Here is a 26,744-nt window from a genome sequence, read left to right on the forward strand (position 1 = left end):
GCTGGAATGCAGTGGCATGATCACAGCTCACTGCAGCCTTGAATTCCTGGGCTCAGGTGATCCTCCCATCTCAGTCTCTCAAGTAGCTGAGACTTATAGGCAAGTGCCACCACACCCAACTAATTTTAAAAAAATTACTCTTTTTTGTTTGTTTGTGATTTGAAAAAAATTTTTGAAGAGATAGTCTCATATGCTGCCCAGGCTGGTCTTGAACTCCTGGACTCAAGCGGTGCTTCCATCTTGGCCTCTGGAGTAGCTGTGACTAAAAATAGACACCACCATGCCTGGCTCTAAACAATACAAATTGACTGTCTTCCAGTTCCGGAGGTTAGAAGTCTAAATTGGGTCCGCAGGGCTGGGTTCTTTCTAGAGGTTCTACAGGGAGAATTCACTTTCTTACCTTCTCCAGGATTGGAAGGCCACCTGTATTCCTTGGTTTATAGCCCCAAGTCACTCTGCCGTTTGCTTTTATCATCACGTCTTTGTCTCTGGCTGCGACTCTCCATCAGGACCCTTGTGATGACATTGGGCCTATTTGAGTAATCCAGGATAATCTCGCTATCTCAAAATCCTTAACTTAGTCACATCTGCAAAGTTTCTTTCACTAGCTAAAGGCTGCATATTCACAGGTTCCTGCTTTTGGGGTGGGGGGAGCTGGTATATGATGGAGCGTCCTCTGGGCCTTGTGCGTTCCTCCCCGCTGTGGGAAACCTTGTAGAGTTTAAGTAAAGGGGAGCTGGGTGATTCCATCAAACACTGGCCAGAGCAACAAGAAGAAAGGCCTCCCAGCTGTCCCCCCTCAACTTGAGATGGGAGCCCATTGAAATCTCTGCAAAGAACAGAGAGAGCAGGGTGATTTCAGCTTCATTATGCAAAACACACAGCCTTCCAAGGGAGAGGTGAGCTTTGGAGAAAAGAGTCAACAAATTAGTTTCTTAATCTGCTTTAAGTTGCTAAAATGCCCCTGCCTTCCTTCCTTTGTCACCTGATGGGCCTGTGGGCTATTTTAACTTTTGTTAGAACTTTTTTTTTTTAATTATTAAAGGAGCTTTTTCCTTTTTGAAAAACTAATCCCAGCTGTGTTTTGATAAGGTAGAATTAAAAATGGCACTGGGGAAATGCCACAGAAAGCTTTGATTTTTCTTCTTAGGCATCTGAATTGCTTTAAATAATAATTATATATTTCATTTTTATGCGGCCTCCTCTCCTTCCTCCCTGACCTCCTCAAAATACCACAGGTACCAGCAGCTCTGAGTACATGCTATTTCTAAAATCTCCAACCCTCAGCTCCTGGAGGCAGAGGGACAGCCTTATAAGAAATCAAGATTTCTAACCTAGCAGCTTCACATGTAAGGCAGATTTTGCTCAAATACAGCTGCTCCCAACTCACAGCTGCATGGGACTTGGATAATTTACTTCCATCTCCTTGGTCTCTGATTTCTCATATACGTGAGTAAAATGAAATAATGATAGTGTTTGCATTCATCAGGATTCTATTGGTTGTAGGTGACAGAAAACCCAACTTAAATATCATTACACTCTTTTATTCTCTGGCATAAAATGCAAGACATGGGCTTATATAACTAACAACTGAGCTTCAGGCTTGACTGGATCCAGGAGCTTGGCATCTTACATGTCTCTCTTTCTGGTCACTTCTTTTTCCTTTCTTTCTCCTTCCTTCACTCTCTCTGTATATATTTTTTTTATTTCTCTCTAGAGACAAGTTCTTGCTCTGTCACCCAGGCTGGAGTGCAGTCGTGCCATCATGGCTCACTGCAGCCTCAACCTTCTGGCCTCAAGAGATCCTCCTACCTCAGCCTCCTTTAGTAGCTGAAACTATAGGTAGGTGCCACTGTGCCCAGCTAATTAAAAAAAATATTTTTGTAGAGATGGAGTCTCGCTTTGTTGCACAGGCTGGTCTCAAACTTCTCACCCCAAGTGCCACTCCCACCTTGGCCTTTTGAAGTGATGAGATTATAGGTGTGAATCACTGCACGCCTCTCCTTCATGCTTCACCAATCCTTTGGCTCCCATTTTCTCTGCGTGGGCTTCATTTTAGGCTGGCTATCTTCTTCTGAGCACAAATACCCATCAGCCTCTCCCTGCTTATATTGTGGCATCTGCAAGCCCAGTTCCAGCAATTCGGAAAATCGAGACCTACAGCCTCCTGGCACCCATCACAGCAATCAGGGAAATGATTTCTGCTGTTTGATCAGGTTAGGGTCATGTGACCAACCTTGGAGCCTCTTTGAGGGAGGGGCGTGAATTACTATTTACGGCTTTCTGAGCCACACAGACCAATAGCAGAGGAGGGGGTGGGCCCCCAGTGAAAACTCAGAACCTAATTAGCCAAAGAAAGGGAATCGATTACTGGTCAGACTAAAATGACTGGTCAACAAGCCATCTAGTCCCCATCTCAGAGCATTGCTGTGAGGATGATATGAGATCAGACATGCAAGGTACTTAGCGTTGCCTCCAGCAGGCAACGTGCGTAGTGAACCCTGCCTATTACTACTGCTGTCGCAGCTGTGATTATTATCAGCATGGTGGTAATACAGGCCAGGCAGGGACCTGGCAAGTATCCAGGGCAATGGGAGGCACTCCGCATCCTGAAGACTCAACCTGAACATCCACTAACCCCTGTGTAGCCTTGGATCAGTCACTTCCCTCCCATTTGGTTGACAAAAGTAGCTGTTCCCTAACAAGCCCCCACCTCCTGTGTCAATTTCCCAGCAGAAAGCTGTGATGCCATCAGGGATGCAGGGAGGTAGTCCCAAATCCAGATGCCCACAGAACAGGTGGGTCCCATGGGCATGAGACAGGCTGGAAGACTGTAATGAGCCAGATACCAAGTACCCCATCCCCAGAGCACAGCCTCTCCCAGCCCCAGCCCCTTGTTACCACACAAGAATGCCTGACCAGGATGGTCACATAGCTTGCTTTTTTTTCCCAAGAGAATTTCACCAATTCGGGCAATTTTAAAACACAGGGCAGGCTAGATAAGCGTATCTGTGAGCTCAGCTGGACCACCTCTTGTAAAGGCAAGTCTCCCCAGCAGGTGGGACCCAGGGCCTGTACTGTCTTCACGTCGAGAGCTCGGCTTGTGGATGACCTCAAAAGACACACTGGCCCATTGTTCTAGAAACCTGGGTCATGTGTGCTCTGCATTCAGCATCCTTTTTGATGGCCATGGGAGCACCTGTCTTGCTCTGAGCTGTGCCATTTGTAACAGGCTTTGTGGGTGGAATTCAGCGAGAACGGCTGCTTCCAAGCAGTTCATTTTGCTGCCTGAGATTATTAATGTTCTCTCTGATTTCCTGCTTCACACTATTGATTTCCTGGGATAAAACTTTCTCTGCAGAGGTTGAGAAGGTAATTCAGCTGCCGTCCTTCCGTGTAAGGGAGGATTCTATGCTAGCTCTCTCCGAGCTTGTAGCTGTGTGATGGAGAGCGACTCACTTTACCTCGCCGAGTCTCAGTTTTTTCATCTGTAGCATGGAGACCCTGGGAGCTCCTGCCTTCTAGAAGGTGTCAGGGACATGGTAGATACACAACAAAGCTTAGCTCCTCCTGTAAAACTGCAGCCCCCGCAGCCTGGGGAAAGGGAGTGAGATGATGGTGCCCCTCGGTGTGACTGAGCACTCCCTCCACACCAGACCCTTTCCCAGCACAGCCTCCTTGCTCCCCCAGCAGCCCTGAGCTTGGTGGCTTTCCCATCACTGTCCTCTTTTTTACAGAAGAGGAAACGCTGAGAGGCAAAGGGACCTGCCTAAGCTTGCACAACTCGGACATGGCACAGCCGAGATTTGAACTCTGGCCTGTCTGATTCCAGGCCCTGCCTCTCATGACAGGCCCTTCCATTTCAAGGGAACTGGTTGGCATTCACACTGGCTGCACCCGCGAGCACCAGGGATCCCTGAGCAATGGAATCCAGACCCGGCTCTGCCACTCACTTACTGTATCATCTCAGGAGACTTGCTTGACCTCTCTGGGTATTTGTTTCCTGCAGCTCCTTAAACCCACCTTGCTGCCTCCCACCTCAGGGCCTCTGCACATACTATGCCCTGGCCCAGCATGCTTTGCCACTGAACCCCCACCCTTCTTCCCCTGGTTAGTTGCAACTCCTCCTTCAGGTCTTGGGTGAAGTATCACTTCCGGAAATTCCTCTGGGACGCCCCTGGGCACGTGCTTTCCAAGCTCCACAGAATTCCTTAAGGCTTTGTGATTATAGCGCTGTGTGTTGATCTAACCAACCTGCATCCCTTCTGCTGGCCTGTCTGCTTTCTGTGGTCAGGGAGCCAGCTAGGTCTTGTTCGGCAGCCCTCCCAGGCTCACACTCCAAGCCTGCCACATACATACAACAAAATGTGGAGTTAATAGATGAAGTTCCAAGAGGCCTTAGGACCCTCACACACTGCTGGTGGGAGTGTGAATTGGTACAATTGCTTGGCAGAACTGTTCAGCGGTATTTAAGGCAGCACCATACACCCCATGACTCTGCTGTTTTCTGTCAAGATGTGCACTCAACAGAAATCAGTATACACATTCTTTTAATTTTTTATAATACAGTTGTGAAAAACAGGAACTGCTGAAATATCCATGATGGCGGAATAGATAAGTTAAATGAGGTTTAGACATCCAAGAAATAGTGCACAGCAGTGACACTGAACAGCCTATGGCTGCACCCCATGAAGGGAGGCTTTGTGTAAAACTAATGCTGAGTAAAAAGCCCGGCTACGAAAGGGCTCATACTGCAGGATTCCTACTCTACAATGCTCAAAAGAGAAGCTAAACTACATTATCGTGTTTAGAGATGCATACGTGCTTTGGTGGAAACATACAAACAAGGAAGAAGTCACCACCATGGTCCTGAAGGCAGTCACCTGGAGCGGGGAAGGAGGGGCGTGTTATGAGAAGGGGGTTCAAGGTGCTGCTGGCCGCGTTGTTTCTGGCCCTGGATGGGAGTTACGTGGGATGTGCATTCATTGTGCACGTTGTACATCATTGTCCATGATGCACATTGTACACCTTTGTTTCATGTTGTCTTCTGTATTGTGGTCATGAAAAGAATCCCTTCCATCCCACAAGATAATTATCCCTGGGGATCCCTGTCCACCTGGACCATCACTGCTTGGGCATTACGCACAGAGAACATCCTCTGAACTCCTGTTTTAGGCCAGGTTACTCTAGTTGAGTGTGGGCGTGCCTCACTCTGTCCTGACGTTCCCCCAGGGGTCCAGATTTACCTGTGTGAAAAGAACCAGAGCAGCTTTGTCTTGGCACAGAGGCCACCTGCCCAGAGGATACAATTAGCCCCTTTTCTCGGAATGCGATAAGGATGGAAGCTTGGTTGCACTAGAAAGTATTTTTGAAAGAAAATATGAAAGAAAAAACTAAAATCCAAGGAGAAGCATTTTCAGATACCTACTTTGGCAGGCTATGGCAAGCCAGGGAGATAAACTGTCCCAGATGGAGCTCAGATGACAGGGCTGGGCAGGAATTCGAATCAGGACACCGGGCTCCAAGGTGGGGCAGCTGAGGCCTGGGCATAGGGTGGGCTGGCGCCCAGGTTCAGAATTGGGTCTTTGGACCCAACTGCTCCAAGTGTTCTCCAATGGCCTTGACCTCCCTTTCTGCACAGACTGACAGGTTCACCTGGGCCTTGGATGGAGAGCAGAGGCCCTGTGATTTTTATTGGTCATTCAAGTTCAAGTCAGGATGGATCAGGGTTAGGGTCTTCCAGGGGTTCCCAAAAGTCCAGCTAGTCCATTTGGATTATTAACTCATTGACAACGAACTTCATCCATCCATCCAAAACATTTGTACATCTCTTGCCATTTATTAAATGGATATTAATTGAGCTTAGCTGGGCCTAGACTCTACTAAACATCAAGTATAGAATGACAGTGACCAACTGGTTGTGGTTTGCCTAGCTTTTTCCCGCTCTTAGTGCTGAATGTCTAACTGGCCTGGGAAACTGGATCCCAGGCAAACCTGGACGGTGGGTTACCCTGGAATGGTGAGCAAGAAGCTCTGATGCCCACCCACACAGAGCTCAGGTGGAGGAGACGGGACGTCATAGACCAACGCGCTCAGTGAGCACTTTGCCTGAAAAAGCTTCTTGGAGGAAGAGGTGTCTGACCTCAGCCATTCAAGAGAAGCAGCATCAGGCAGGGGCAGAAGAGTGGGAAGGGGAGGAAGATCAGAGAGGTCAGAGGGAACATGATGTGAGTAAAAACCACACAGTCATGAGTGGTAGAACCAGGCAGGAACCTAGGTCTTTGGAAGCAAGCGTAGAGTCTTTGCAAGTGTCGGATGCTGTCATACAATGGCAATGACTGCTGTTTATTGAGCTCTTACTAAATGCCAAAAACCGGGCTAAACATTCTGGATGGATCACTTCACTGAAGCCCCTGACAATATCCTGTGATTACTACTATCATCCCATTTTTACAAATAAGGCCTCTGAGGATCAGAGAGGTGCAGTGAGTTACCCACAGTCACACAGCAGGTGTGGAGCTGGGCATGTCTGACTCAGAATCTGAGGTTGACTTCAAGGTGGGGGCTCAAGGAGACACAACCAACCCTCAGGTAATAGGCATCACCCCAGTGTTCCTGTCCCTTGCCTTTCTGTTTAGTCAGCGGAGGAGACCTGATCAAAGGATTCTCACTGGCGTGCTAATTATGGAAGGCTTCGCTTTTGAGTGATTTGCAGGAAACCCTGTAAAATTCACAAAGCCCCCTGGCCATGTGAAACCTCTTGGCCCTTAACCTTGATCTCCCTGGCCCAGTGGGATGGGCAGGAACTGGGCAGAGAATGAGACTGAAGGATTACAGCAGATTTGCAGTTAAGCTAAATACCGGGAAACCTCTGAGCAAATGGAGGGTCTTTTGTTTCTTTCGCTTGAAGACAACAGAGACTCTTAATTAAATGCTGGAATGGAAGCCAATCACAACAGTGAATTTGCGGTTTAAACAAACAAACTCCCTACATTTTACCACTATCTCTTTTTGGAAACCTCCCCAGTATGGGGAGGCCTGTCAGAAGCTTTCAGTATGTACCAAAATCGGCCCCCACCAGCCAGTCCCCCATCCCTGTAACAAAAGTCCTGTTGAGGGCCGACTTTACAGATGAGGAAGCTGAGGCTGAGCCTTCAGTGCTTAGGCTTCCTGGAGTGGCAGAGGGATGCTCTCTGTAGGCCAGAGTATCTTATATACCACTACATATGGCCCCAACCAGATGGTGATGGTGTGGCCATTGTGTGCCCCCCCCCTTTGCCACACACACACAATTAGGCTGTGCGCTACTTATGTGAAAATTTGATGGACAAATGTTTACTGAGCACCTACTGTAGATACAGCAGTGAGCAAGGCAGACCCAGTTCCTATCCCCTGGCTTTTACAATATGATTGTAGCAAACCCTTAAGCACCACCTACCATGCTCCAGGCACTGTTCTCAGGGCGTCACATATACTGGCTCATGAACGTTCTCAACAACCCCAAGAGGTATGAGCTATTATTGTCCCCATTTCACAGACAAGGAAATGGAGGTCCAGTGAGGTCAGGCAATTTGACTTTGGATGCTTGGCCCAAGAGTTCATGCTCTTAACCACCATGCTAATGACGGTAATAATAATAATTATAATCATGATGATGGATTATTATGTGCTGGGCATGTTGCAAGGAGGATCTCATTTAGTCCTAACAGCTTCCCTATGAGGGTGGTATTATTATCACCCTCATTTTATAGATGGGAAACCAAGGCTCTGAGAGGTGAGGGGGTTTGTGCAACATCACGCACTTGCTGGCAGAGCCAGGGTTTGAAGCTGCCTTTGTCTGATGCCAAAGGCTGTGCTCTTAACCACTCTGCTGTCTTTCCCCTCTGATTAGAGGGCAGAGGATCGAGTATAGAATTCAGCCCCTCTAACTGTAAGTAAGTTCTTTAAAGGAAGTGTCGTGAGCTTTCCAAAGGGCAAGGCTAGTGTTACTGCATCACGGAGGAAGGAGACTTGGTTTATTTCAGGGGGTTGAAAGGGTCTCTCCCAGGAAGAGGTGTGGAGTCTGGGATGGGAAGGATGAGTGGGACACGACCAAGCAATGGGGTGTGCGTGGTGGGGATATTCCAGGGTGAGGGATGGATTTGCAGAAAGTCCCCCTCAGAGGGTGGACGTGGAGTATGGTAGGGACACAGCATGCCTGGCTGGAGCACAGAAGCAGAAGTAAAGAGGAGGCAGTGACACAGGAGAGAGGCAGGCAGGACCCGATAGGCAGTAGGTGCTCAGTGTATGTTTGGCAATGGGTCCACTTTGGCCTTCCCTTTGACACCCTCTCTGCCGACCCTGCCCTGATGTGACTGCTCCCGTGCACAAGTCCCGGTGCCAAGCCCAGTGGGGTTGCTGCTGGGGCTGAGTGTTGCTGGGCCCAGCAGGCACTTGAGCAGACCTCTGCGAGAAGCTCTGGAAGAAAAGCCCCTTGATGGAGCCTCCAGGAGCCAGCCTGCCTTGGTTCCTGCCTCCTAACCCTTCCTCTGACCTGAGTTTCTCCATGGATCTGGGCTCCTGCCGCCTCAGCCTGAACCCTGGTCCCCTGGCGCCCTGGCGCTCAGCTTCTGCTTGGCTAAGTCCGGCGCTGTCAGCACCCAAGCTTCCCCACATCCCTCACTCCTTCCTTGCGCCGTCTCCCAGGGAGCTCACCCCCATGAGGTCCTGCAGATTCATCTGCTGGTCAGACTGCTGACCTGCTGTCTACTGCAGGCTTTCTCACCCTCAACCCTGCTGACATTGGTGGTGAGATAGTTTTTTGCGGGTATTGGGTACTGTCCTGTGCATTGCAGTGTGGTGAGCAGCATCCTGGCCCCTACTACATGGCTGTAGTGCCTCGTCCTCAATCGTGACCATCAAAAATGTCTCCAGACATTGACAAATGACCCCTTGATGCAGGTGGAGGAGGGAAAAATTACCCCCAGTGAAGAACCACTGGTTTGGACCAATCATCATACATTCCCTGGGATTTGGTAAATGACTTCTCCCTCCCAGGGATGGGGGTTCTTTTACTAGGAAGTGGGAATAGGATGGAGTATGGAATTCACCGAATTGAGATCAGAGGTGGACCCAACTCTTATTATATATTTGGGGAAATTGACATTCAGAGAGAAAGGGACTCACCCAAGGTACACAGCCCTTTGCAATGCAAGTCAAGATCAGAATCTCGGCCTAACCCTGCCATGCCTCCTGAGTCGTGCAGCCCTGCCGGGCATCTCCGGGAATTCCATGTGCACGGGAGCATCCATGAATATTGATTAACCATGCACTCACTGGGGACTCCCCTGAGGCCACTCTCTGGGACCTGGTCTAGTTCCCTCTCTCTCACCTCTGCGGGTTTTTAGAAATGAAAACCTACTCTATGGGCTAATGACCAATTAATTGCTCTCTTTGGACAGATAACACTTCTCATCTTTTTCTAGAGTGTGTGTTTGTCTCCCCTGAGGTCAAGCCAGTTCTTTCCGACATTCTCTTAACTCCCTCCCCACCCTCCTCCTGCACACGCTGGCCCAGACGGGAGAATGGCTGTGCACTAGGAGAGCCGCCCATCTCCTTCCACGGGCGTCACTGCTCTCCTGGATCCAGCTCCAGGCATCAGGGACGCTGCAGTTGCTCTCACAATGAGGGCATTTAGCTGCACTCTGCTCCCCCCGGGGAATGCTCAGAGGAAACCGGAGGAAGGGCCGAGAGGAGAAAGAAGAGAAGCAAAACCCAGCAAAACTGCCCATTCTGAGTGCACTGCACTTAGAGAAGGAGGCCCAGCCAGCTCCTATTTCAGGGATTTTTAGAAAGTGCCTCTGCGTGGCTTGGTTTCCCTGTTGGTGGGCTGTGACCAAGGAAGGATAAAGTGAGAGCCCCATTCAGGCCAAGGCAAGGGTTCAACCTGAGCCGGGCAGGGTGGGAGGCCAGGAGAACAAGGGCTCTGTGTGTTCCTGGGCACAGGACATGTGTGCTGGGCTTCCACAGGCTCCAGCCTGGTGCTGGACACAATCAGAAATCCATGATGTGGCCAGAGAAATATGGGGTCAGGCAGGTACTGATGCTGTGTAATTTAGCCCAGAATAGTGCATTTTCATGGTGAACCACATTAGGGATGATGACGAACTTCCCCTCTTGGTGGCAGAGCCTGCTCTGGGATAAAGATGAGTCACAGGAATTAACCAGGCTCGTCCCAGAAGGCCAAGGGGCCTTTGGAGGCCAGGTGGGTGGTATAGGAATGGCTTTTTGCAGACCGTGGCAGAGGGGGGAGCCTAAGCCACATCTGGAGGCTCAGCTTACTGGAACCAATCAATGTGCTAGGTTCAGATCCCTAAACTCAGAAACGTGGTTTAATCTTTATGCCTTTGTTTCCCTATATTTAAAACTGATGTAAGGCCTGGCACGGTGGCTCATGTCTGTATGCTACTAGCACTTTGGGAGGGAGGCCAAGGTGCGTGGATCACCTGAAGTCAGAAGTTCAAGACCAGCCTGACCAACATGGTGAAACCCCCTCTTTACTAAAAATACAAAAATTAGCTGGGCAGGGTGGCTCACGCCTATAATCCTAGCACTTTGGGAGGCCGAGGCGGGCAGATCACAAGGCCAAGAGATCAAGACCATCTTGGTCAACATGGCGAAACCCCATCTCTACTAAAAATCCGAAAATTAGCTGGGCATGGCAGCATGCACCTGTAGTCCCAGCTACTAGAGAGGCTGAGGCTGGAGGATCGCTTGAACCTCGGAGGAGGAGGTTGCAGTGAGCTGAGACCACGCCACTGCACTCCAGCCTGGCGACAGAGTGAGACTATGTCTCAACAAAAATTAGCCAGGTGTGGTGGTGCACACCTGTAACCCCAGCTACTTGAGAGGCTGAGGGCTGAGAATCACTTGAACCTGGAGGCAGAGGTTGCAGTGAGCTGAGATCACACCACTGCACTCCACCCTGGGTGACAGAATGAGACTGTCTCAAACAAACAAACAGCAACAAAAACTGAGTTAGCCCGAGTACTTACCTTGTAGAGTTGTGAGGATTAAAGAAGCTAACACACAAAGCACTTAGAAACATGCTGGCTCATTTTATCTTTCAAGAGACCTAGAGACTGGGTTTGTACTTAAAAGCTCCCACTGGCTCAGTGTTCGCAATGAATTCGAGTTAAGAAAATAAATAAAATCTGCGCTCTGTGGCTCTCTGTAGCCCACAGCCTGTGAGCCATCCTGGCCACCTCTGGCGGTGGGTTTTAGACAGACTCAGCCTCCAGCACTGTCTCTACCCCTTACTGGTTCCTGACCTTGGACGAGTGATGGCACTTGTCCGTTGTCTGCATTGTGTTGTCTGCAGTATTGGTGAGGATGCCAGCAGGAGTGATGGCTTATAACCATAGGGGCAGGATGTGGGGAAATCACAAGGGATGGTGCAGCACCCCAGAGTTAGCAGTAGTGGGGAACTGTTATCACCTCCAAGACTGAAAAGGCAAAGTGCAGGAACCTAGACAAATTAGCTATATGGAGAGGGTCACCTGCAGTGCCATGTTCTTTGGTAGAGGGGCTCAGCCGACCCTGGTGGCTCCACAGAGGGAGAGGTGATGGAGAAAGAAATGAACGCCCTGACCATCCTCGACCCAGCTTCCAACATCCTGCCATGGCCTCCCATTGGCCAAACTCGAGTGGAAGTCAGGGATGCAGAAAGCTCATTGATGTGGTTCCCCTAGGCCACCTCCAGGTGGACAGCAGAGCAGATGAAATGGAAGAGCATGTCTGGAGGAAGACAGCAGACAGATCTGAGAGATGGGGCAGGGGGTGGTTCTGCTTGCCTTGACACTGCTGGAAGGTTTTTCTTAGCCTAGGTGAAATGTGATGATCAACACGTGGTTGAAAGGCATTAGATTGAAGGTATTCCTGTTGTTACTGGGTTAGAGAAAGCAGAGGAGCCAGGAGGGAAGGCCAGGCCCCCTGAGTGTCCTCAGAGTGGGAAGATGGCATCCTGGAGTTGTGGTGGGTGTATCAGTTTCCAGTAGCTGCTGTAACAAATTACCACAAACCTGATGGCTTAAAACAGCACGCATTTATTCTACTACAGTTCTGAAGGTCAGAAGTAAACGTGGGTCTTACCAGGCTCACATCAGGGTTTCGGTGGGACTGAGCTCCTTCTGGAGGCTCCAGAGGAAAATTGATTCTCTGCCTTTCCCAACTTCTACACGTTACCCACATCCCTTGGCTTGTGACCCCTTTTCATCCTCAAAGTCAGCAATTGTATGCCTCTAGGCTCTGTGTCTCTCGACACATCTCCTTCTCCAACTCTGACCCTCCTGCTGATGATATTGTATCCACGACCTTTTGTATCCAGGACCCTTGAAATGATATTGTATCCAAGGGATAATCCAGGATAATCTCTCCTTCTCAAGATTCTTAGCTTAATCACATCTGCAAAGTCCCTTTTGCTTGCATGACGGGTCACATATTCACAGGTTATGGGGATTAGGACATGGATATCTTTGGGGTAACATTCTACTCATCACAAAAGTGTTCCAGGAAGCTTCTCAGAGTAAAGGTATCTCCCCACTCTTGTGCCTGAGAGTCCAGAATCACCTCCATTAACATTTCTTTTTCGGATTAATAATGTCCCCAAACTCTAGCACTTACTAATCTACCTTCAGGAATTTCCCCAGAGCTATATATTTTTAATGGATCCAAATGAACTCATTATTTATTATTGCTTCATCCTAAGCAATAATGCATAGCAATCAAGGTGTGATGTGCTTTTGTGATTTTTGCAACTATTCCCATTAAAATAATTATGTAGCTATTGACATTTTAAGAAGAGTTCATCTGTGTACCACCTAGAAGTAACACGTGAGACATGATGAGCATGCCCAGATCCCTGCCTGCAGCTGCAGGGTGATGTTATGGAAAGAATTCTGAAAGAGGAGTGAGGAGACCTGAGTTTTGGTCCTGGATCTACTCTGTGAGCTCAGCCAAGTCACATTCTTTTCTGGGGCCTCAGTTTCCTCATCTATATAATGGAGACAATTCCTAAGGTTCACTCCAGCTTAGATATGATAAGGTTTTGCCATTAGCATGTTAGTATGTTGGAAGAATGGGACACAGGACAGGTAAGTTTTGATGATGGAGGAGAGCTGGTGTGTGGGAGTACTGTTAGGGGCACGATGGTGGCCCCTGTACCCCAGGACCAGAATTACTGTTCTTCCTGATACACAGCTAGTACCATATGCATATGGCAATCATGGCTCTCAGCAGGGAGACAACATTTTATTCAGCCATGTGTGTCTTATCAAGCCTAGAATAAGGACCCCATATATTTTCTGGTTGTTGAATGACTGATTGACTGACAGAAGAAACGGCAATATGATTCTTTGATAGTCCCAAGAGGTCAACGCTGACTGAAAGGCCCTGCTTGCAACTGGAAGACCCCAGGAAACTTAGTAGTGGGCATGTGATCTCTGTGAGTCAGACAGACCTAGACTCAAACCCCAGCCCTATCACTTGTGAGTTTTGTGACCTTGGGCAGTTCACATCACTTCTCTGAGCCTCGGTGTTCTTATGTGGATGATGGGAATAAGATAGTACCTCCTCTGTCAGTTTGTGGTGAGATTTAAATAAGAAAATCTATGCAAAGTGCACAGCCCAGGGCCAGGCACATAGCGCTCCGTAAATACAACAATTACAAATACTATTGTTATCATTCTGCCTCCCATATTGTCCGGGAAGATGAAGATAATCTGAAAAGACCCCGACCTCTCCCATGCTCTTCAAAAGATGTAGGGAACTGTTGGGGACCCCATATATGAAGTGGCATGTTGGGGTCTTTAAAATATACATCAACACCGCCCAGACTGTGCCCCCCTACACACATACCAACAGGCCATCTGTTGCAGTTCAAATATTGTTCAAATGTAATATTTTGAAAGTGTTTTTCAGATGCTTCTTAAATGCTTGCCAAAGCTCTAAAAATCTCACGTGAGCGAAAAATGTAATTTTTATTTGGCTTTGCATTGTGTGAATAGATTGTCAGATGGTGAGAATATGAAGGCAGTAGATTTGGTACTTCACAAAAAGGAGGGGGAGGAACACGTGCTCTGAAACCAGGCAGGCCCAGGTTCGTGTCCTGGCCCCATCACTTCGCACCAGGCAACCTCAACCCACCATTGAGTACCTCTGAGCTGTTCCCTCCTCTGTGCAATGGGTTAACTCACAGGTTAACATGTCAGGCTAGCTCAGCACATAGTAAGCACCCAACCGATAGTAGCAATTATAACTGTTTAAAATAATATTCATGTATAGTGGCTGGTGCATAGTAGGGTCTTCATAGGTGTTTATTTCCCCATAAGCAGGACCCAGTAGTACAGGGATGACCTTAGGTTGTATTTGAGCAGAGCCTAAGAATGGGTTGAAATCCCACCTCATCTATATATGTAAGCAGCCAGCACATTAAAAATCTGATTGGACAGATTTGCTGAATTCTGCTCAGGTGGACAGGTGCGAATTGTGGGTATCAAGAAATCTATTTAAGCCCACAAATGCAGGTGTATCAGAAATATCGACTTTCTTAAATCCTTTTAAATTCAGCCAGATTCAACTTGGAGTCTCTACTGAGTTGTAGAAGAACCTTTATTTCAGTATTACTGGGGCTCCTCCCCTCCCAGGATGGGTGAATATCCCCCTGGTCACCACTAAACCCCACTGCCCATCCAGCATGTTTCCTCCAAGTCTAGAAACTCTGCTTTTCTGAGCCAAGCGTGGAGCAACAGGCGAACCTCGGCCCACACTGGTACTTCTGGCACTATGTGTCCAGATGCTTCCCTCAGGCACTGCCAGGACTTGTTTGCAAACTCTGGCCTGTTCCCTGTCCCAGAGAAATCACCTTCTCACCTCCACCCTCCTCCCCAGGATCCCACCCCATAAGCTCATCAATAAGCTTTCCACAGGATTTGCAAACAGGCAGTTGTAAAAGTGAATGAGGGCCCCAGATGTTTCTCTGTGGCTTCCCAGTTGTTTGTTTGTTTGCTTTTTGTCTGTCGTAATAGACTTCATTTTGGAGGGCAGTGTTCAGTTTAAAGAAAACCTGAGTAGAAAAGTAGAGAGTTCCTCCATATACTGTTTCCACTTGGTCCCTCACTCCACCATTATATGACCATCTGGTCTTAGCGAGGGTCATCTGGTACAGCTGATGAACCAATATTGATACACTATTATTACCTAAAGTTCATAGCATACCTTGGCGTTCACTCTGTGTTGCAGTCTTTGGGTTTCGATGAGTGTATAATGACATGTGTCCACCATGACAGTGTCATACAGAAGAGCTTCATGGCCCCCTAAATCCTCTGTGCCCCAGAGCTGCTGACAAGGACTGATCTTTTTACCCTCTCTATAGTTTTGCCTGCTCTGTATCTTTTTAATTTAATTACTTTAGCTTCCAAGATTTAAAAAGTGGAATATTTTATATGAAAACCCAGATATCCAAAACTTAGGATATTCGAAGCAACCATGGGCTGGAGCTGAATGCCAGCTGCTGTCTCCCCCAAGTCCCCTACCCAGAGTGAGGAGAGCTCCTTCATTTGTTCTTCTTCATCATGTTGCAAGCGGCCTCCTCTCCCTTCCTTGGCCCTGGTAGATATTTGGGTTTGTGACTCTAGCCTGGCCTCCTGCAAAGACTGTCTCCTGCCCTGCAAATATATTCTTGGGGCTGAGAGTCACAAGAAAATTGGCCACCTGCTTGAAATGAGAAAGAGAGAAAAATTTAGGGAAGTCAAATACAAATGAATTCCTCTTGAAATTATTCTGTAACTTGTGGGAGAATCCTCTGAGGCCACGCAAACACCTGGCCACTACAGGCTGTCTGAGGCTGGTACCGCATCAGCCAATATCCTACACCCGGCAGATTCCTTCTGTGTCCTCTGCACAGCCTGTACTTACGGGACGTCTGAGGCTGTGAGCCCCGGTGTGGGCTACACATAAAGTCCTTCAGTGGCCATACACCTCTGGGTCAATAATTTATGCTAATGCTGCAATTCACCCTACTGACCTCTTTTCTGGAGCGTGTCAGAGAATTTGACACCCAGAGATTAAATTGCCCCTGGAGAGGCGTGGGTGATCGCAGCCACAGAGGGAGAGAGTAGGAGAGGTTCAAGTTCAGAGCACACTGCTGAGACACAGCCAACAGTGAAGGCCGCCCTTTAACTTGGCTGCAAGGTTTTACTTTGGAGAAGAGCCTGAGGCTCTAAGCAGTGAAATGCAACCTGGTGTCAGGCTGAGCATGGCCAAATCCTTTCCCCTGTGATAAGTCCCTGGGGGTCCCAACATTCAGGGCCTCTGGGTCAGGTGAGGAGTGGTCAAAACAGCCCTAGATGCAAGGCCCAATATGCCCCTTCTGTGCTATGTGATCTTGGGTAAGTTGCTTTGTCTCTCTGAGTCTCCATTTCATCTCTAGAAGATGGAGGTGGCAATGATGCTTCTCTCACAGCAGAATACAGGGATGTTATATCCCATGGGACTTCCAGGTCTCCTGTCCCAGCCCTGTATCCCTCCCTGACAGCACCAACATCCTGCCGATGGCCCAAGTCATCATACTCAAGTCCTTCCTCTCTCTCACCCTCCATGTCTACTCAAGCCACAGGTATTACCTGAGCACCTACTATGTGCCAGGCACTGGCGATACATTGGTGAACAAGACCTCATCCAGCTTTCGTGGAACCAACGTTACCTTCCTTGTGTCTTTGATGCCTGTACCCTAACCTCTGGCTATTGATCCAAGCCATCTGTCCTTTGCCTGGATTCTATAACACCCTGCACACTGCAGCCAGAGTTCTTCCTCGAAACACACATCTGAGAGTTAAAGACCCTCTGTGGCCCCTAGAATTAAACCAAAGCTCACTGTGCTCCAGCCATCTTAGCCTCTTCTGAGTCTCTGAAAGAGACCTAGCTCTGTCCCACCTCAGGAGGTTGCCCTGGCCGTTTCTCCATCTGGTTTCCTTTTCGTAACGTGACATCATCTTCTCACGTATCTCTCCTGACACCTCCTCTCCAGCCTGCTTTCCTCAGTCCTCACTGCTTCCCCATCACAGCCCTGGTGATGATGCTGGTGCTGATAGCCAATGTGCCTGTCATGCTTTCTGTACACCAGACTCTGTCCTAAGCCTCTTTTGTATAGTGACACATTTAGTCCTCACAACAGCTCTGTGAGACAGAAACTACTCACAGTATGCCCATTCCACGGATGAGAGAACCAAGGCAGAGAAGAAAGAGGCTAAGCCGAAGCTCCACAGTACTATGAGTGTTTTGCCTCTGGCCACTCATTTGTGACCCCGGTGGAGGGTGAGACTCTGCCTTGCTCATTTCTGCATCCCCAGCACACACAGCCTGGCACATAGTAGATGCTCAGTGAACTCTCACTGAATGATGAATGGTTGTCTTGCTGAAACAAATAAGCTAGTGATGCTCTGAAATCCCTGCTCCAACTGCTTGGGATCGTCTGAGCATGAGGGATTGTTATTCTTGCTTTTGGACTATGAGCTTGTTCTGGCCAGGGGAGGAATATGTCTCCTTGCCCCAGAAAGCCCCCAGCAGCCCCTGCAGCATCTCTTGCTGGGGAATGCAGGCGTGGGAGGACAGTCCTTGCGATCATTTGTTTTTCTCAGCGTTGGCTTTTCTCCTATACAATCTGCCCCTGGCAGAAAACAGAATCCAAGGATTCAGTACTGTTGAGGGTATTTCTGGCTGTGAGGGCTCCTGAGGTTTCCCCATGTGCTGAGACAAAGGGAATTTGCTGAGCTAGGGTTCTGCCAGGGGCCTTCGTGGAGATACTAGACACGGCACGATAACAGGAGAGCCACGTTACATTTGTTACAGCTTCATAGTTAATTTAGGAGCTTGGCTGGATGAGGGGTGTGGTGCCCTTAAAGGCTGCCAAGGGTGGCTGCTGAAGGTGAGCTTCTTTCAAGACCAAACATGAACGAACCGCTGCTGTGTGTTCTGCAGGAAGATGGTTGGTGGGATGGGCTGATTCTTAGGACTCACTTCAGAGCCTGCAGTCTGGGATGGACAGAGCTTACTTTAAATTCCACCCTAGTTACTCTGTCGCTATAGGATAGGATGTGAAAAGACAATATATTATATTGATCTGTTCTTGCATTGCTATAAAGAAATACCTGAGACTGGGTAATTTATAAAGAAAAGAGGTTTAATTGGCTTATAATTAGGCAGGCTGTAAAGGAATTATGATGCTGGCATTTGCTTGGCTTCTGGGGAGGCCTCGGGAAACTTACAATCATACAGAAAGCAAAGGGAAAGCAGGATCATCTTACATGGCCAAAGCAGGTGCAAGGGAGGCCAGTGGGGAAGGTGCCGCACACTTTTAAATGACAAGCAGATCTCACAAGAACTCACTCACTACCACGAGAACAGCACCAAGAGAGAAATCTGCCCCCACGATCCAATCACCTCTCACCAGGCCCCAACTCCAACACTGGGGATTACCACTGACCATGAGATTTGGGTGGGGACACAGACCCAAACCATGTCAGATATGATATATGATGTGACAGGTAATACAACACGATATACTGTATTACATTATGCTACACTGTGTTGTTCAGCACACTCGGGGTTTCGCAGTAGGAGAGGGTTGAAATTGTCAAGAGCGCAAACTCGGGAGGCGGGTGCCTGCATTCAAATCCCAGCTGTGCCATTGACGAGCTTTGCCACCCTTGGCCTTGTCCCATCACCTCTGAGCCTCAGTTTCCTCATCTTTAAAGTGGTAGTGATAACAGAAACCACCTAAAAAGATTACTGGGATGACAGACAAAAGCATGTGTGTGGAGGCAGGCAGGTGTGTGGTAAAAAGAATGAAATTTGGAATGGTGCAACCTGATGTTTAAATCTTGGTGCTGCCACCATACGCATGGTGTATGTGGCTTTAGGGGAGATTTTCAGTTCTCTGAACCTCACTTTCTTCATCTGTAAAATAGAAATATTGATTCTGATCTACTTTGCAGAGCTGTTATAAGAAAATACCATAATGCATTTAGGGGCTGTAAAGGATTGAATTACATTCCTCCCTCCAAATTCATATGTTTAAGTCCTAACCTCCAGGACCTCAGAATGTGAGTTGATTTGGATATAGGATCATTGAAGATGGAATTAGTTCAATTAGGATGAAGTCATAATGGAGTAGAGTGGGCCCCTAATCCAATCTTAGAAAAAGGAAAAATTGGCCAGGCGTGGTGGCTCATCCCTGTTATCCCAGCACTTTGGGAGGCCGAGGTGGGTGGATCATGAGGTCAGGAGATCGAGACCATCCTGGCCAACATGGTGAAACCCCATCTCTACTAAAATACAAAAAAACTAGCTGGGCATGGTGGCGGGTGCCTGTAGTCACAGCTACTTGGGAGGCTGAGGCAGGAGAATCACTTGAACTCAGGAGGCAGAGGTTACAGTGAGCCGAGATTATGCCACTGCAATCCAGCCTGGCAACGGAGCAAGATTCCATCAAAAAAAAAAAAAGAAAGAAAGAAAAAGAAAGAGCAAAAGGGAAAAAATTTGGACACAGACTTGAATGCAGGAAAAGGACATGGGACCAGGAAGACAGAGAGCAGGGTGGTATTTCTACGAGCCAAGGAATGCCAAAGATACAGATTCTCTCACAGCCCCCATAGGGAACCAGTCCTGCTGACACCTTGCAGCCTCCAGAACTGGGGGAGAATACATTTCTATTGTTTAAGCCACTCGGTTTGTGGTCCTCTGTTGGCAGCCCAGCTTAGCTCAGAGCCCGGCAGAAAACGAGTGCTCACTGCATAGTTCCTGTTTTGTTATTCCTGTGACCAGCATGTTCAGTCCTGTGATGCCTAGGAAGCTTGCGGTAGGTAGGTCCAGAATGGGTCAGAACCCAGAACACAGCCGGGCTGTGTGATGTGGGTGAGTTGCTTTCTCACTCTGGACCCTCAGTGTCCTTATCTGTTAAACAAATCTCCACCTGATCACAATAATGAATGAGACCCCTCGCATGCAGGCTTTACCGCGGCTTCCCTGTGCACTGTCATCTCAAGCCCTCACCATGGCCCATGCATCACCATCCTCCCCACTTTACAGATGGGGACACTGAGGCTCACAGAGCAAAGAAGTTGCTTATCCAAGGCTGCACAGAAGCCAAGTGGCAGAGATGGGGTAAGTGGTAGACAGTCAATGCTAAGGCCTGCCGTTGGCCACAGAATATTGGTGAGGGTGGAAAGGAAGGATGGAGGACAGACGGGTGACCTCAGATTCTCTTCCCAGCCTGAAGACAGTGTCGGCCACACTGTTCTCATTTCCTCCTTTGGCCTTCTTCGGCATCTTCCTTGCAGGCCCACATCTCTCCGGAAGCTCTTGGAATCCTGCCCGTTCAAAGGGAGGGGTCGCCAAGCCCCCTTCAGACTCACGGATGGAATAATTAAGCTCATATGCCTTGGAAAATGTGCTGGGGGACACCCAGCCCCCCAACCCACTTCACACTTAGAAGCAAACGACACCCTCAGTCCCCAGAGCTCCCAGAGCTTTCTCATTCCATTTGTATCAACGTGCCCCACACATGTATGAGCCAAGTTCTACTTTTGGGGGAAAGAAAAAAATCAATTTCTTTCTGCATCTTGGCATCTGTTTTTCCCAAAGTGCCAAGGAAATTCCATCTCTGATAAATGACAGGCAGCCACCAGAAATGCTGGGTGTTTATTACTTGCTGGGGAGAGAAACGGAGCTCAGACCCTCCTCTCAGCATCCTGGAAAATGCATTTTCTCTATTTTCTGGAGGGGCCGGGAGTAAGGCCTTCTCTTTTCTCTCTCCAAATGACCTCTGCCCAGACCTGGAGTTCCTTCCAGAGCAGTTTCTGATGAATTCTGGAGTCCAACAGTCCTGGGTAGCAAAGTACCCTGGGTTTGGTAAATGGCTGTTTCCATCAATATCATTCATCCATAAGACATCACTGCATGCACAGGCTGTGTGCCAGGCCCGTACCTTGTGCCACCTTCTGTGTTAAGTGCCTTAAACATCACCTCACTTACTCCTCCCAAAACCCAGAGGAAGTAGAGGCAGGAAAACTGAGGCTTCAATAGAGGCTGAATCGCATTCCCATAAACATAAAGCTAATAAGCGATAGGTCATCAGCTAAGTGATACCTCTAATAAGTTGTATTTGAATCCAGATGGGTCTGATCTGATTCCAAGTCTGAACTCTTAAAAAGTCTATGCCATCCTTCTTTCTAAGTGTGGTGGGTTGAATAATCCTCCTCTGCCCCACCAAAGCTGTCCACATTCAAATCCCTGGAACCGCAAATACAGTACCTTAAGCATGATAAGAGGGACTTGGCAAATGTAAGTGAGTTAAGGATTTTGAGATGGGAAGATTATCCTGGATTATCCAAGTGGGCCCAGTGTCATTGCAAGGATCTTCATAAAAGGAAGGCAGGAGGGTTTGAGTCAGTAGCAGGAGATGTGATGATAGAAGCAGAGGCTGGAGTGATGGAATGCAGACAGGAAGAGAAGGGGCCAGGAGCCAAGGCATGCAGGCAGCTTCCAGAAGCTGAAAAAGAAAGGAAGCAGATTCTCCTTGAAGCCTCCAGCAGGAACAAGCCCTGCAAACGTCTTGATTTTATATTTCTGATTTTCAGAACTGAATAGAATGAACTTACTTTTTTAAAAACTAGTAAGTTTGTGGTCATATGTCACTGCAGCCACAGGAAACTAATATACTAAGCATGGACAAAAAAAAATGAAGGAAAGATACTAGAAGAATAAGTGAATGTCTGGAAAGGTAGTGGATGAATGAGTGACACATAGTAGCATTAAGGATGGCTTGCCCTTGACATCCAGCGGGTCACTGTCTTCTCTACAGCCCAGGACCCGTGACAGAGTGGTTGGCATTACCACTAGACCTGTAGCCCTTCGCTTACTTATACCGTTGTTTAATGTTGAATCATTTTTGCAGACGGGAATGTTTGAAATCTTCCTATGATGGTACACCTTACACGCCGTGAAGTACAAAATCCGTAAATTTTTACAGGCATATGGAGCCATGGAACCATTGTCAAGGTCAAGATACAGAAAGTTCTTATCACTCCAGAAAGTTTCTTTGCATTGCTTCCTAATTGATACCACCTGTCACCAGAGATTAATTTGCCTGTCCTTGAACTTCACATAAATGGGATCCTGCACTGTCTTTTCTTGTGTGCCTGGCTTCTCTTGCTCGATGTTATATCTGTGAGATTTATTCACGTTGTCACATATGTCAGCAGTTTCTTTCTTGTTCATTCAATTTTTAATCCTTTCTCCTTTTGAAGGACATGTGGTTGATTTTCTCCAGTTTGGGACCTTAATAAACAGAGGTGCTAGGAACATTCTTGTACAAATCTTGTGGGAGGTTTAAGCACTCATTTAGTGTAGGTGTATACCAGGGAGTGGAATTGGCAGGGTCCTAGGTAGGTGAATGTTTCACTTCAGTGGACAACACCAGTCATCCAGCCTGGATCTGACTTGAGGAATGTCATCCTTGCCCACAACAGCTTTCTCTCCAACAGATCTGCGCACGTCTCCACCTCGTGTGGGTCACAATGCTTAGGAGACAAGGAGGCCCAAGAACTCCTCACTCCCCAGTACAGGAGAGCCTCATCTGACCTGGTGGGTTTGGGAGATGTGATGTGGGAGAAGGTGGGGACAAAGGAGGTACCCCATCTCCTTTCCATGTGGGCTCATTTGTTAACCAGCAAATGGGCTCGCTGCCCAATGCACATAAAAGCCAACAACTATGGCACTGGTTCCTGAGAAAAGAAAGACTTTATTGTAAACCTGGCTAGCAAGGAGACAGGAGTCAGATTCAAATCTGTCTCCCCTCTTCAGGGTCTGAAGCAAATTTTAAGTGTTCAGAGGGCAAGGGAAAAGATGTAGGAATGGTGGCTTGGCAGGGTCTGAGCAGATGGTTTCAAATTTGACCACTTACAGTAAGGTATGTTGAGGCAGATTTTAACCCTGGGTCTTCTGGGCCAGTAGACCCCTCACTTCTGGAAGAGTTCCAGAGTTCGGGCCCTGGTCATGCCCCAGTCTTCTTGGTTCCGAGGGGAGGAATCATGGTTCCAGGTGTTGTTAAAGATCAAAGATTTTTCTATTGTGCATGCCCAGACTCTGCTACACAAAAGGGGACTCTACTTTTTTGGGGGAAGAGACAGGGTCTTGCTATGTTTCCCAGGCTGGTCTTGAACTTCTTCCTCAAGTGACCCTCTCATCTTGGCCTCCCAAAGAGTTGGGATTATAGGCATGACCCGCCTCACTCAGCCTACTCGGCATCTTGTCTTCAACAGAGCAGGCCCAGTTTGGGCTGGTCCCAAGGTTATGTGTTCTTTCTGTGTGGGACCCTCCCATGTGCTGAGTGGATGAGGCAGAAGTCTGGAGTTTAGTTGAGTGTGAGGTGGAGACATCTCCCAGACTTAAATCATCAGCACACTGTCCCTGTAATTTTTCCCACATTTGCCATTTTTCTTGGAATTGATTTACTTTTTTCCTGGAAATTATTTATTTAGGGAGTTAACTTACCTGCAAATATGAAATCAATATGACTTTCCCTAAATAGAGGTTAATCACTACAAACACTCCAATCCAAGACAAGGTAGATCAATTCTAGCTGGGCACCATTACCTGCGAGGGATTCTGAGCCTGAGGCCCCTCTCTGTTATAAAGGCCGGTTAGCAAGCATTAGAGAGGTGCTGAAGCTCTATTAGCACCAAACTGAGACTTTTTTATTGATGTCATCAGAGATATAGAAAGAAAATTAAAAGGGAATGCTTTTCTCACTTTATGATAGAATGGTATTTAACGCTGGAATCTTTCCTTATGCTGAGATGGCTTCTATACATTGAGTAACACCACGTATTGAAACGCCTCCTGGTTGGGAGGCAGATCTTTGTCTGAATGCTCTGCTAGCTCTGTCATACTGGATCAGTGACTTCATCTCTCTGAGCCTTAACTCCCTCATTTGTGCAGTGGGGTCATCATAGCACCTGCGTCAGAGGCCTGCGAGTGTGAATGAAAAACTCAGTAAATGACTGTGTTCTTGGTATTTTTATGGTGGGGCCATCTAATGAATCTTACATCTGAAGACTGATGCCAGCAGTGGGAATGGTCATCCAGCCATTTCTGCGTTGAGATTCTTAGGGCGTCTGGTCCTAAGCAAAAGCTTCTGTTAGCTTCAGCAAAGTTCTCTGCCATTTTGGGGGAATGTTTATTGCCCTTGGGATTCTGCCAAGGTTAAACGGAGAAAGTGGACCTGGTGAAACTCACACACTGTCATTGGCTCGCAGGCACAGACACTAAATCTGAGTCACCGGAGAGCAAGCAAGGTCTCTCCCATGCATCTGCCCTAATGGAGGTGGTGAGGTGTTGGGACACAAGATTCCCTATTGGATGCACCTGTGTCCCAGCCCAGTTTCACTGTCTATTTGCTGCATGGTTTTTGTTTTTGTTTTGAGACAGAGTCTCGCTCTGTCGCCCAGGCTGGAGCGCATTGGCGTGATCTTGGCTCACTGCAACCTCTGCCTCCTGGGTTCAAGTGATTCTCCTGCCTCAGCCTCCAGAGTAACTGGGACTACAGGTGCCTCCCACCACACCCAGCTAATTTTGATATTTTTAGTAGAGGCTGGATTTCACCATGTTGGCCAGGCTGGTCTTGAATGCCTGACCTCAAATGATTTACTCACCTTGGCCCTCCAAAGTGGTGGTATTATAGGCATGAGCCACTACGACAGGCCTATTTGCTGCATGTTTTAGGGGGTGTCACTTCTCCTCTCTGGGTTTCAGTTTGCTCATCTTGTAAATGGGAATATTCAAACTTTGTAGGGTGAGATGAAGGATAAGATGAGATGATGCACAAAATATAATAACCAAGTATTTACTAGACAAAAATCATTACTATAACTGTTCTTTCTTGAGGAAGCCATAGGCTGCATTTAAATGTTCTGCAGAGCTGACTGCCTCTTGGACTCAGGATCGTGCTAAGTATTTGTTTCGGAAAGACCCTGCCCCCGCCCCGCTCCAACCCCACAATTTTCATTCTATTTCAGATGTTTGCTTGTGTGTTCTCCACTGCTCAAACCCATGTGGGCATTCTGCAACAAAATGTCTTGAGTAAGACATTTTTATGGTTAAAATGACCAAAATACAACTCAAATTGGCTTTCTAAAAAGAGAATAATTTATTTTGGCTCACCGACATCAAAATTCACAAGGGATTGCTTCAGGTATGGCTTGATCCAGGCTCAAAGAAAGCTCACAGGATCTTAGTTTCTCTGCATCTCTACCTTCCTCTAGGCTTCAGCTGCCCTGATGGTAGCAAGATAGTGAGCTCACTTCTCCCAGATGCCCAAACCCATAAGAAGCTAGAACCTTTCTCTCCCAGCCAAAGGCTTTATTGCTTCTGATTAGGTTACCTGCTTGTTTCTGAACCAATCATTATGGTGGGAGAGGGATATGGGCCACGTTGATTGGCTTAGGCCAGGCAGGACCTATTTTTGGAGGTAAGTGTACAGTCAATCCCATGCAAACCCCACTGTTGGAGGAAATGTGGATTCTGGAGATCATCAGTACCAGAAGAGGGTAAGGGGTAAAATGATGCTGGGGCTGCAATCAACTGATGTTCCAACATTTGTTTTCAAATAAATAACACATTTTCCATTCTAAACTCAGCAATATAGCAGGATTGAAGGAGCCTCTCCCTCTCTTTCTGTCTGAACTCATTCCCAGTGCCATGTTGCCTGAAAATAACAAGGTTGAAGTCAGAGTGATGAATAGGGGCAACATTGACTCGGTGGTAATTTTGCCTGGAAGCCGTAGCTATTTTGGGCTTCTGCTGAGCCCTGGTTTAGCTTAGCTGGTTAGACAGCGGGGCTCATGAGGTCAAGGGTATGAAGAAGGAGCAGAAGCATGGGAATGGCTGCAGAAGTCCTGGATCCTGATCATGCTCTGCCACTTTTCAGCCAGAAACCTTGAGCAAGTCACGTATCACCATCTCCATGCCTCCCTCAAATGTCCTTTTATCCTGTCTCACCTCCTCCATTAGGTCACCCCTACACATCTCTTATCCCCAGACTGCCTGCCCATCCCAAGACTGCGTGGGATGCTCCTCCACATGCCTGTATAGCCGTAGACTTCTGAGTTCAAATCCTAGTTTTCCCACTTACTTACTGAATTGACTTTGGACAAGTTTATCAATTTCATTGTGTCTCAGTTTCCTTGTCTGTCAAATGGGGATACTGTGACTAGAACCTATCTCATGGGGTTGTTGCAGTGATTGCAATGGATAATTTATGTAAGCATTTAACACAGGGCTGGGCTCAGCAAATGCTGGCTTGAAAGAATGGTTCTGAAATCCAAGTGGAATAACAAACCTATGAAATAAAACTTCTCCCTCACTGTGAAAGATACATGGAGCTGTGTTTGTATCATCCTCTCCTGCACCTCAGTATCTAGCAATGTGCCTGGTGTATAGCAAGTGCTCAATACAATTTGTTAAATCAGTGTCCTACTTCAGCCTGTTCTAGGGTAGTAGTCCTCAATCTCTGGGCCACATAGCAGACGGTGAGCAGTGGGCCAGTGAACAAAATGTCCTCTGTATTTACGGCCACTCTCATCACTCGCATTACTGAGCTCTGCCTCCTGTCAGATCAGCGGTGGGATTAGATTCTCATAAAAGCACAAACT

At 47.7% G+C, this 26,744-nt stretch overlaps 1 protein-coding gene across 6 annotated transcripts in view; it reads left to right on the forward strand.

Moving 5' to 3' along the window:
- WSCD2 (WSC domain containing 2) overlaps window positions 1–26,744 on the forward strand; it is a 121,915-nt gene that overhangs the window by 11,896 nt on the left and 83,275 nt on the right. The window contains exon 2 of one of the 6 annotated variants that reach the window (XM_037743058.1): window positions 25,110–25,285. The exons of the other annotated variants lie outside the window; for them this stretch is intronic. The gene's annotated coding sequence lies outside the window, so the exon portion shown is untranslated. The remainder of the gene's footprint in view (window positions 1–25,109; window positions 25,286–26,744) is intronic. 6 annotated transcript variants of the gene reach the window in all.

This window comes from Cebus imitator, unplaced genomic scaffold (genome assembly GCF_001604975.1).
Source record: "Cebus imitator isolate Cc_AM_T3 unplaced genomic scaffold, Cebus_imitator-1.0 Scaffold8, whole genome shotgun sequence".
Classification (NCBI taxonomy): domain Eukaryota; kingdom Metazoa; phylum Chordata; class Mammalia; order Primates; family Cebidae; genus Cebus; species Cebus imitator.